The following is a 12,272-nucleotide window of genomic DNA, read 5'->3' on the forward strand; positions in this document are numbered from 1 at the left end:
AGGAGACTGTAAAAAGGAGACACTGTCCAAGAGTCCAGGAAGAAAAAGAATGCTTGGAAACTGATTGCGGTAGCAATTGTACAAGTCTGTTTGAAGTGAATGAACTATTCAATGATGATATATGCATCAACTCCCAATTAACAGGAAATTATTTTAAAAAGAAAGCGAAAAGAATGGGGCAACTATCATCTATCTGATAAGCAGCTAATCCCATGAATACTTAAGTTTCCTTGTAATGCAACATGTTTATGGTGATGAAAAATTTGAAACTCAATATTTGTCACGATTTCATGACATGATTGATGTAATTGTATTATAATAATGTATTATAATGGAAATAATGGAAAAGATTGTGTCATCTCTATTATAATAATACTAAAATTAAGAAATGTACAATTTAAAATTTTTAAATAAAAAAACTCTTCCGGGGTTTGGGATAGAATTAAGTGATAGCCCAGAACCATCTACTTGTCCATGGGTTACGAACAACTCTGGTTTCCTTTTGCAGTCTTATTGTCATTTTATTACAAAAAAATACCCAAATAAAAAACATTATCAACCATCCCTTGGAGTATAAGGTGATTGCATTATTAAAATAAAAAACAATTATCCAATGTCACAGAATTTAAGCTACTGTTAAGATGAGGAGTTTATGCTAGTAGTTCAAATTTGAGCTGCTGAGTTGCTGTTTTGTACAGATTGATTTTTTAATTGATTGAGTTCTGTTTACATTGAGCATGGGAATTGATCCTAGGGGGAAATTTACTGTAACATTGCTTGCGAGGGCAGAACCTTGCCTATCAGAATAATACCTGTCATATTAATGTAAGCATTGAATTGGGAGAATTGAGATACTAAATATACTAAATATTTTCTGGCTCCTCTTTCTTTGGACATCCTATAAGCCAGGGGTTCCATCCAAGGATCCATGACCACCATTTTGAGTCTTGGGGTGGGTGGTCCTCTCTTGCTTCCTCTCCTATCATGAAATTTCAGTCCTAAGTCCAAGAGCTACAGGTAGTTTTGAGGCAGGTCTTACTTTGTTCAATCAGGCTTCCAAGTCTAGTCCTTCAGGTGTGGCCTTTGGGGGATGACGTATGAGTTACTCCCTGTGGGGCCAGTGTCTTAGGTCATCAACGTGCTTAGTCCATGGCGTGGTTCACTGAATACTGGGTAGAAAAGTATTCAAGTGTCTCTCCAGGAACATAGAACTGGTTTCATTCTTCCCTTACTTACCCTACAATTATTGTTTATCATCCCTTCCTGATGTCAGGTTGCTCCTACCCGTTTACCCACCATACCTACCAAAAGAAATATAATTACCTCCTGTGCAATGTAGATGCTCCCCTCCTCTCGTCTTGACTTGATTTTCCAGTAAGGTTCTCCTCTGATTCCTGTGGAGAGCCTGTTGATCTCTTGTAGCATTGTCTCAATGTTGTACAGCTTCAAATGGAAAGCCATTCCCCCTTCGTGAAGCAGTGTGGCCCCAGCTGATGTGAGGTCTCTTCGTTCAGGGTGCTTTTCATAATGTGCACATAAGGCAGTTGATGTATGCTTCATGATCTTTTGTCAGCCTTTCTATTCACCTTTGTTTGGGACTCTGTCCCTATGATTGGTTTAATGAGTGTTTCTCCTTAAAGTAGTGGACTCATACAATATTTGTCCAAGAGAACTTTTCCTTCTTTTCAGGATGAGATGGCACAGGGGCAAAACTGCCCTATGTGAAAGATCTTTGTTGCTTGTAGTGACCTTGGCTCCAGGGGAGCAGCATTCCTCATAGTGGGACTGCTGTGGTGATAGCAGAAACTACCATCTGGGGCAACATGGCCAAGGAGGTATGGGTGGCATCTTTAGAGTCCCAGTGACCCTAACGGGACTATCTGACAGTATTTCTTTGCTATTTATAAGAGTTTCACTGGCTAATGTCTTAGAAGTGTATTACCTAGTCCTTCTTCCTTGTCTGTTTTAATGAGAAAGTTCCACTGACACCTGTCCCCAAGGTTGACCGTGATGGCACTTGAAATACTGGTGGCACAGCTGCTAGCATCCCAGCAACATGCATGTGCCACAATATGACAAACTCATAGATGATTGATGGGTATAAGTAATGTTGTTTTAAAATCTCTTCACTTTCATATAAATAATGAGTTCAATACTTATTTCTGCCAGCTGACAAGACAGATGTTATCCAAATTTCTTGGCATAGAAGAGTGAGTGCTCCCAGAATCACATACATCACCAATCAATTGGTGTTCTGTCCATTTTGCCAATATCTGCAGTGTGACGTGGATTTTTCTAGCTTCAATAGCATCAATACTAACTTCAATACTACCTCCCGAAGTGGCTGGACATCAGTCTTTATGACTGATCAATCTTTATGATCTATTTTGTAATCCAACACGTTAATTTTTGTGTTTCAAAAATAAATTTTGTTTCAAAGTATATTACTTCAAATTACATATTTTATAGAGAAATTATTCTACATTTCATTGTCTTCCCTCATTTGCCCACATAATAATATTATTTTGTTCCTTAGTGCATTGTTTTAAAGTAACTTGCATTAAATTTATTTTCTGATGAGTCTTTTATCTCTAAAATAAATTATTTGTTTCTCTAGAGGAGTCATTTAAGTGTATGCATACCTTATTTTGGTGTTTAATAAGGTCAAGTCTAATTGAAGACTATAAAATTCAATATTACATTATTATTTACTATAGGTCACATGAAGAACCTCTAATGCCAGAGTTCTTTTCTATTGAGAAAATTATTACTAAAGTATTATTTAAGGTTAATGTGATCAATTTGAAAGACAATTATAAGTAATGAAAAGTTAGGAGTTGCAAGAAAAAAATAATTCCTGAATTATAATTTGTGATTTATATTATCTAAGATAAATGCTAGGTTTCCATTCTATTGCTGTCCAGAGGAAAATAGTAAACCTTTGATTATTCTAGAACTGTGTATACAGTGTTTTAATGATCCAGGCAATTGACTTCTCTTTCTCTCCACTGAATGACTCTTGTCCATTTTATCCTTCATTAGCACAGTGAAAATCAGAAGGACTCAAAACATGAAACTCTGGTGAGTCAATCTATTTTTTTTTTGGAATGGAATAAATGCCAGAGAATGAATTGAAGTCACTTACTAAATACCTATGGATTATCTACAAACATTTAATAAATCATCTTTGTCATTAATACAGATAATTGAGAGTTAATTACATGTCTTTTAAAAATGAACTTTCTTAACCACGCATCCAACAAAATCATTACTATTTCTCATGTGTGCCTTCTTGCAAGCTTAATAAGCATGTATGTGTCAAAATACCCATAAAATACTGTGATATTGTTAACAAGTAAACATTATAAATATGAAAGTTGTATACAAGTATTATATCTCTTCTCAGTTAGAATATGTTATCTTAACAGTCGAAGAGGCTGTCTCCCCAAACATAACAGGGTAAAACATTATTCAAGGCATCATATCATAATATATGCATTTCATTAAGAATAAGATATGAGTTATCATTTGTATTTTTCTGAGTGTGAATGGATGAACATGTATTGTGAATGTGACATTGAAGTGGGTACAATTTAAAAGGTCCTTTAGGTCAGTCTCATTCCTTTTATCTTCTTTCTGTAATACAGGTGCTCCAACATGGACTCAAAACATACACACATGAAAGGATCTATGTATCTAAAAACTGTTTCACTATCTATGAAATACTTTCAAAGAAGCACTACCTATGTACCAAGGGCAGGTCAGATAAAAGTTAAGACATAAATGACAGAAAATTTGGTTTCCTGTTACCACAGTTTGCCTGGATAGCTAAATACTTGGCTGTTAAACTAAAAGGTCAGAGGTTCTAAAATACCCAGTTGTTTCACAGGAGAAAATCCTGATGCTCTAATCCTAAAGATTAGAGCCAAGAAAACCCTCTGAGGGTGCTCTACTCAGTCCTGTGTGATCACTGTGAGTTGAGAATCAATAAACTGTACCTAAAAAACCAAACCAAACATTCACTCCCATTGGATCGATTCTGACCCAGATGACCCTAGAGGACAGGTTAGAACTATTCCTGTGCATTTCAGAGACAGGAACTCCTTACAGGAGTAGAAACTCTCCTATTGCTTCTGCAGAGCAGCTGGTGGTTTTGAACTGCCAAACATGAGATTAGAAGCCCAATGATGACCACTATGCCACCAGAGATTGTTACTTTGAGGACTGAGATGTGCCTAATCCAAGTCAAAGTATTTTAAATGGCCTCGTATGGATGTGAAAGTTGGATATTGAAGAAGGAAAACTGACGAATCAATGAATTTGGGCTATGGTATTCAGAAGACGGAAAGTACCATGCATTACCAAAAGAAAAAACAAAACAAATCTGTGTTGGAGGAAATACAGCTAGAATCCTCCTCAAAAGCAAAGATGACAAGACTTTGTTTTATGTACATTGGACACGTTGTCAGGAGAGAACAGTACCTTTCTGGAAAAGGACCTCATGCTTGGTGAAGAGGAGGAGTACCTCTTTGAACTTCCTCATTTTTAGAGGAAGACCCTCAACAAGTTGGATTGATATACAGCTGCAATGAGGACCTCAATCATAGCAAAACGTGTGAGGATGGCTAAGGATGAGGCAAGTTTTTCTTCTGTTTTACATGGGCTTGATATGAGTCAGAAGTCACGGGTACATAGTGACAATAATTACGTGTTTGTGTGTATGTGTGCATTCTCAATTGAAAGTAGCATTTCTAGCCAATGAAAACTTCAGAATAAGCTAGGGACTGTATCGAAATATGCAAAAATGCAGAATAGGGCAACATCTTTCAATACATAAATACCTAAAAGTATAGAAGGACAAAGGAGATCAAGTAAGCATAATATCAATGATATTTGACAGACATGGATCCAAAGGTGTCCTGTCCACTATAGAAATGACCAATTATTTGTGTTCATATAGTTCCTTAGGTAGATTTCCCAAATGACCAAAATAAAGTTGGGCTCATGCACAATTAAGAAGACTGAAAAATGAAACTAAATTGGTAAAATGTTTACGCAAAGTAGTGCTTGCAAGATGCATAAGTCACTAGAAGAAAGTCTAAGTATAAACATCATAAAAAGTGAAAATAGTAAGATACAGGAAAAATGATGTTGCTATTGTTGTTGTTAGGTATTATCAACCGATTTCTACTCATGTTGTTGTTGTGAGATGGCGCTGAGTTTGCTCCAATCCATAGTGACCCCGTGCAAAATAGAATGAAACACTGCACAGTCCTGTGCCATCCTCACAATTTCTCGGATGCTTGAGCCCATTGATGCAGCCACTATGAATCCATCTTGTTGAAGGCCTTAGACTTCTTCATGGTCCTCCTTCTTTACCAAACATGATGCCCTTCTCCAGGAACTGGTCTTTCCTGACAATATGTCCAAAGTATATAAGAGGAAGTCTTGCCATCTTTGTCTGCAAGGAACATTCTGGCCCCTACTTTTTTCAGTAAACTTTAGTTTGTTTTTTTAGCAGTGCATGATACTCCCATTATTCTTCTCAGCACCACAATTCAAATGTGTGTTAGTCTGGATACTTTAGAGAAACAAATCCACAGAAAGTCATATGAATAAGAAAGAGTTTTCTATAAAGGGTAAGTGCACATCAAGAAAACAGCCCAACCCAGTGTTGCCCAAGGCCACAAGGCCAACATTAACCCAAATGTCCAACACCAATCCACAAATTCCTCCTCCATCTCACAAAACATACACAGTGATGCCAACTGCAGGAGGAAAGCTGAATCAGTGAATGTGTAAACATCTCAGCGCTGGCAGGGGTCTCCACATGACTGCTTCAGTACCCAGGGCTGCATCGGGGTAGGTCCATGTGGCTTCTCCTTGAGGATGTTTTGCAGGAAGTGAGCCTTGCCAACTGAAGCAGGGAACTGGCTAAGGCAGCTGCACCCTGGTCTGGATCACTGAGCCATTTATCCCTCTGCCCTTCAATTAGCCCCACATGTGTTTAATGACCAGGTTGGCACAATAAACTACCTCAAAATGCATTGATTTTTCTATGGTCTTCCTTATGCAGTGTCCAATTTTGACATGCATATGATGAAGAATATCATGGCTTGGATCAGGTGCATTTTAGTCTTCAAAGTGACTTATTTGTTCTTCAAAATTATAAAAGAGGATTTATGCAGCAGATTAACCTACTGCAATATTCCTTTGATCTCTTGACTGCTGCTTCCATGAGCATTGATCGCGGATCCAAGCAATACAAAATCCTTGATAACTTCAACCTTCTCTCCATTTATCATGATGTTACTTACTGGTCTTTTTTTTTTTTTTTAGAGTGCGAACGCAGTCCCCCACTACCACAAATTATGCAGTCAAGTTTCCCACATTTGAGGAAATCGCAGGGGTCAGCACATCCGGAGTGCAATGGATAAGCCTCACCCTGGGAAAACCACCTTCGCGATCATGGTATCTCCCCTGCCAGGTAAGTATTACTTACTGGTCTTTCTTACATTGAGTTGTAATCCATACTGAAGGAGAAATCTTGATTTTCACCAGCAAGTACTTCATTACTTCCTCACTTTCAGCAAGCAAAGTTGTGACATCTTCATACCACAGGTTGTTAATAAGTCTTCCTCCAATCCTACAGCCACACTCTACTTCACATCATCCAGCTTCTCGCTATGATTTTTTCAGCATACAGATTAAACAAATATGGTGAGATGATCTAATCCTGATGCGTGCCCTTTCCTGATTTTAAACATCAAGCACTATGACCTTGTTCTGTTCTCCCAATTGCCTCTTGTACAAATTCTGAATGAGTGCAATGAAGTGTCCTTGAATGACCAATCTTCTCAAGGTTATCCACAGTTTATTAGGGTCCACACAATCGAATGCCTTTGCATAGAAAATGAAACACAAATAAACATGTTTGTGGAAGTCCCTGCTTTGAATCAGGATTCTTCTGACATCAGCAATGATATCCCTTGTTCCACATCGTCTTCTGAGTCTGGCCTGAACATGTGGTAGTTCCCTGTCGATGTACTGCTGCAATCATTATTGGAAGATCTTAAGCAAAATTTTACTTGAGTATTCTCTTGATTCACCTTTCTTTGCAATGAGCATATATGGATCTGATCTAGGCAGTTGGCCACATACCCGTCTTCCAAATGTCCTGTTATAGATGAGTGAGTACTTCCAGTGCTTCTTCAGCTTGTTGAAACATGCAATGGGCATTCCATCAATTCCTGGAGCCTTGTTTTTGGCTAATGCATTCAATGCAGTTTGAACTTTTCCATCAGCACTATTGGTTCTTACCCATATCTTACCACCTGAAATGGTTGAAAGTTGACTACTGAGACAGTATTCTTTCCACCTTTTCTTGATGCTTCCTGTGCCATTCAATATATTGCCTACAGAATCTTTTAATTTTGCAATTTAAGATTTGAGATTTTCTTCAATTCTTACAGCTTCAAATATGCTGAGTGCATTCTTCCCTGTTGTTTTTCTAATTCTACACACTTGCTCATTTCATTACAATATTTGGCATTATCTCATTGAGCTTTCCTTTGAAATTTTCTACTCAGTTCTTGACTTCCTCCTTTCCTCCATTCATTGTAGTTACTCTATGATTAAGGGCAAGTCTCAGAATCTCTTCTGATATTTATTTATTTCTTGTCCTTTAGCTTTTCAATGACCTTTTGCTCTATTTCATGAATGATGATTTTGATGTCCTCCCTCTCTGGTCCATCTGGTCTTCTGGTCTTCTCTCGGTAGTGCTCAGTGCATCAAACCTGTTCTTGATATTTTCTCAAAATTCAGATGGGATAGATTCAAGGTCATATTTTATCTCTTGTGGACTTGTTTTGATTTTCTTCATCTTTATTCTGAACTTGCATATGAGAACTTGAAGGTTTGTTCCCCAATTGGCCCCTGGTCTGGGTTTAGCTGCTGATGTTGAGCTTCTGCACTATCTTCCCACAGATAGAATACGTTTGATTCTGTGTTTTCCATCTGGGAAAGTCCATGTATTTAATAGCCTTTTGTGTTTTGAAAAAAGGTATTTGCTATGAACAAGTCATTGGTTTTGCAATATTCCATCACATGATCTCCAGCTTCATTTCTATCACCAAGTCCATAGCTTCCAACTCTTATTCCTCCCTCTTTGTTTCCATCTTTTCCATTCCAATCACCAATAACTATCAGTATATCTTGATTGGATACGTGATCAATTTCAGATTGAAGTCATTGGTATAATTAGGAAATTCTTCCATTTCCTAATCACTAGCTTTTGTGGTTGATCCATACACTTGAAAATAATTGCATTGATTGCATTCCCCTGAAGATCGATAGATGTGATCCTATCACAAATAGCATTGTACTTGATGATAATTTTAGCAATATCCTTTCTAACAATGAATTCCAAGACATTCCTCTTGATTGTGTTATTGAAGGCATAGTAAATCATATGGTTTTTCTGAGTTAACATGGCCAATACCAGTCCATTCCAGCTCATAAAGGCCTAAGATGTCCGTCTTCATGAGTTCCCTTTCATTTTGACCACTCCAAATTTTCCTGAATTCATATCTCATACATTCCAAGTTCTGATCATTAGCAGAGTTTTACAGCTGTGGGGCTCTGGAAGGTTCCACCGCAACAGCTTTAAAAGACTCATGCCAATGTGGTCGACTCCCCTCCAAGTATCATCTCCTTTTCTCACTTTCCAAGTGCCCTCCTAGCTGAGTGTGCCAATGTGCTAGCAGTATTCCTGATGATGATCTGCTTCCTTTGTTTACAATTTCATTATTGCATACTTCTTTGAAGCGTATGCACAAGGTTTTCAGTGGCTTCCTTCTCTGAAGTAGGAGTCAAGTCTTTCCTCACTGTCTGTACTTAGTACGGAAGTGCTGCTGAAACCTGTTCATTTTGGCAACCCAGCTGACATTTGAAATACCTGTGACTTGGCTTTGAGCATTACAGTAGCACACAAGCCACCACAATACTACTAATGACAAGCAGGTGGTGCCTCATGCCAACCCTATGCAAAAGATAAAGAAACAATATCCAATTTTTTCATCATCACAATTGTAATGTTTGAGAGCATCACTGTAAACACTGTATCAATCCATTTCCTCAAGGGTCTTAGTATTTTTTTAATGCCCTCTACTTTGCCAAACATAGTGCCTCCACGGACTGGCCTCTCCTGACAACATGTTCAAAATATGTGACACACAGTCTTACCATCTCACTTGTAAGAAGCAGGTTGGCTATATTTCTTCCAAGACAGATGTGTTTGGTCTTCGGGCAGTCCACAGCATTATTGATATTCTTTGTCAGCACCATAATTCAAATGCATCATTTCTTCTTTGGTATTCATTATGATGGAAAATTTCACACACATATGAGAAGATTGAAGAAAAAAAAAAGCCTGGTTTGAATCACAAACTGCTTAGTCTTTAAAGTTTCAGCCTTTATCTCCGATATTTTAAAGAGGGTTCTTGACAGTTCCTTCCATGAGCATTGATTATGTATTGAAGTAAAACAAAATCCTTGAGAACTTGAATCTTTTCTCTGTTTGTCATGATGTTACCTCTTAGTCCAGGTTTTGGGGAATTTTGTTTTATTCACATTGAGTTGCAATGCAGACTGAAGGCTAGAATCCAGCAAGAAAGTGAAGGCTACTCACTTTTAGCAAGCAAGGCTGTGTCACCTTAATCTTGCATTGCAGGTTGATAATAAAACTGCCCCCATTGCTGAAGGCATTTTATTCTTCATATAGTCTATCTTCTTGGATTATTTTCCCAGCAAACAAATTGAATTAAGTATGGTAAAAGGAGAGAACCCTGGAAAAAACATGTGTTTCCTGATTTTAAGCCACACACTATTCCCTCATTCTGTTTCAGTGACTGTTTCTTCCTCTACTACAAGCTATCGGTGGACACAACAAAATGTTCTCTTATTCTCATTGCTATTCATAGTTTGTTACTACAGAGGACAGCACTGGAGATATAGGTTGGAGACAGTAACCGGTCTGCCTTGTCCACATGGGAACAAATTAAGAGGGAGAGAGAGTGAGAGGGGGAGAGAGAAAGACAGAGAAAGAGAGAGAGAGAAAGAACCTTAACCTGGCCCACCAAGCCTCAAGGATGACATTTCTGCCTGGAGCAGCCAATGCACACAGAGAAACATAGGGCTGACCCCAACAAAAGACAAGATGTCTCCTCACTGGCCCACAGTGCTACGGGGAACAATATTGGAAACACCGTGTGGAAAGTGTGCCTGGTCTTACTCCTCCACAGTCAGGCAAATCATGACAAGAGCACAAAGTATAAACAAGGATGGAAAGTCACAAAGTACCCAAGGGATCCTGAAAGTAGACTACTGCTTCAGGGGGCAGTACTTGGCATCCCAACAGACCTGGTTGGAGACATTCATAAAGTCAGCAGATAGACCTGGTATTATTTTTAGGCTTAAAGTATTAATCAATTAATTAGTAAAAATAGTAATTAATTTATTTTTATGGATATGTCTATGTATACAAGATATGCAGGGTAGACAAGCCTGAGGAGAAAGCAAGGGGGCTGTTGGTTCTATGGAGACTGGGTGACATGGGAGTGGAGGAAATGGGGAAAGGGGACTAGGGAGTCAACAAATGTAGGAACAGATCAGCAAGGAAGGAAAGTCACAAAGTACCCGAGGGATCCTAAAAGGGACAGGGGAACTACAAGGGATCTAAACCCAATGGCAAGGGAGGGTATAGAATACATGGTGGTGCTTGATCAATTGTAATGTAGCTGAGAGGAATCACTGAGAGCTGAATAAAGAGGGAGCATGATAATGAGGCAGGAGAAAAACAAAAGGAAGTAAAGGAAAGAACTAGGATGCATAAGCCATATATATATAATCATGCACATATGTAAATATATTAATATGTCATGATAGAGGCATCGGCCTATGTGCATATATTTATATGTTAAAGTGGTATTAGGGAAGCAGGCAGACTTTGGGCCTCTACTTAAGTGTTCCCTGACCACAAGGACATTTTGTCAAATAAGCTGGCACTGTCTTACTTACTGTCCTGACGCAATCACTGGAGATAAAATGGGTCCATAAATAAATGAGGTGAAGAAAGCTGATGGTGTCCAGTTGTTAAAAGATATCATGTCTGGAGTCTCAAAGGCTTGACGGTAAACAAGCAGTCATCTAGCAGGGAAGCAACAGAGCTCACATGGATGAAGCACAAAAGCCTGTGTGATCATGCGGTGTTGATAAGATCGGGTATCAGAAGACCAAAAACAAACAATTATATGGATGTGAAGGAGTGTGGAGACCCAAATCCCAAATGTAGACAACTGAACATCCCCTCCCAGAAGGGTCACACAGAAAGAATGATTAAGCCAGGGTGTAGTACTGACAAAACACACAACATTCCTCTGGTTCTTTACAGCTTCCTCCCACACACTAGTATGACCTCAGTTCTACCTCACAATCCTGCTAGACAGGAGTATACACATTGGTACAGATAAGAGATTTTGACACATGGAATCCAGGGCAGATCAATCGCTCAGAAATAGTAATGGGAGTAGTGGTATCATGGGGGTGGGAGAGAAAGGGGAAACTGATAGCAATGATAGAGGTATAAACACACACACACACACAGAGGGGGAACAGATAACAGGAACATGGGCGAAGGGACACAGTGGATAGTGTATGGAAAAATAATAATACATTATTTCTTTTTTTTAAATTTTTTTATAATACATAATTTCTCAAGGGTTTATGAAGGTGATAAAGTGGGTTAAGGAGGGAAAAAGGAGGAGTTGATACCAAGGGCTCTAGTAGAAAGAAAATGTTTTGAAAATGACAATGACAATTTATGTACAAGTTTTCTTACTATAATTTATTTTGGATTGTTGTAATATCTGTAAGAGGTCCCAATAAAATTATCTAATAAAAAAAATTAAAATAAGAGCCAAAATACAATTTCAGGCATATTCTATCTGAATTTATAAAACATCTCAGGAACAGATTTGATGCACTGAATGCTAAAAGCTAACAATCTCATAAGTTGTGGAATGACTTCAAAAATACCATACATGAAGAAAGCAAAAGGTCATTAATTGAGAGGGGTAAAAAGATTACCAAACTTAGAGTATGAGAAATGAATGAAATAAATGACAAGTAAAAGCATCTTTGCTATAAAAGGAAGAAGTACAAATTGCACTGAAGGCAGTAGCAAAAAAACAGTCCGAGCATTGATAGAATACCAG

At 38.2% G+C, this 12,272-nt stretch overlaps 1 non-coding gene across 1 annotated transcript; it reads right to left on the reverse strand.

The window, feature by feature from the left end:
* Positions 1-6,335: 6,335 nt before the first annotated feature.
* LOC115873936 lies at positions 6,336-6,495 on the reverse strand. Its single transcript, XR_004048704.1, has one exon. It is a non-coding gene; the product is annotated as a U1 spliceosomal RNA (small nuclear RNA).
* Between the last annotated feature and the right edge of the window lie 5,777 nt (positions 6,496-12,272).

The sequence above is a fragment of the Echinops telfairi genome, unplaced genomic scaffold, assembly GCF_000313985.2.
Source record: "Echinops telfairi isolate 266 unplaced genomic scaffold, ASM31398v2 ScPeMD7_7469;HRSCAF=8507_1, whole genome shotgun sequence".
Classification (NCBI taxonomy): domain Eukaryota; kingdom Metazoa; phylum Chordata; class Mammalia; order Afrosoricida; family Tenrecidae; genus Echinops; species Echinops telfairi.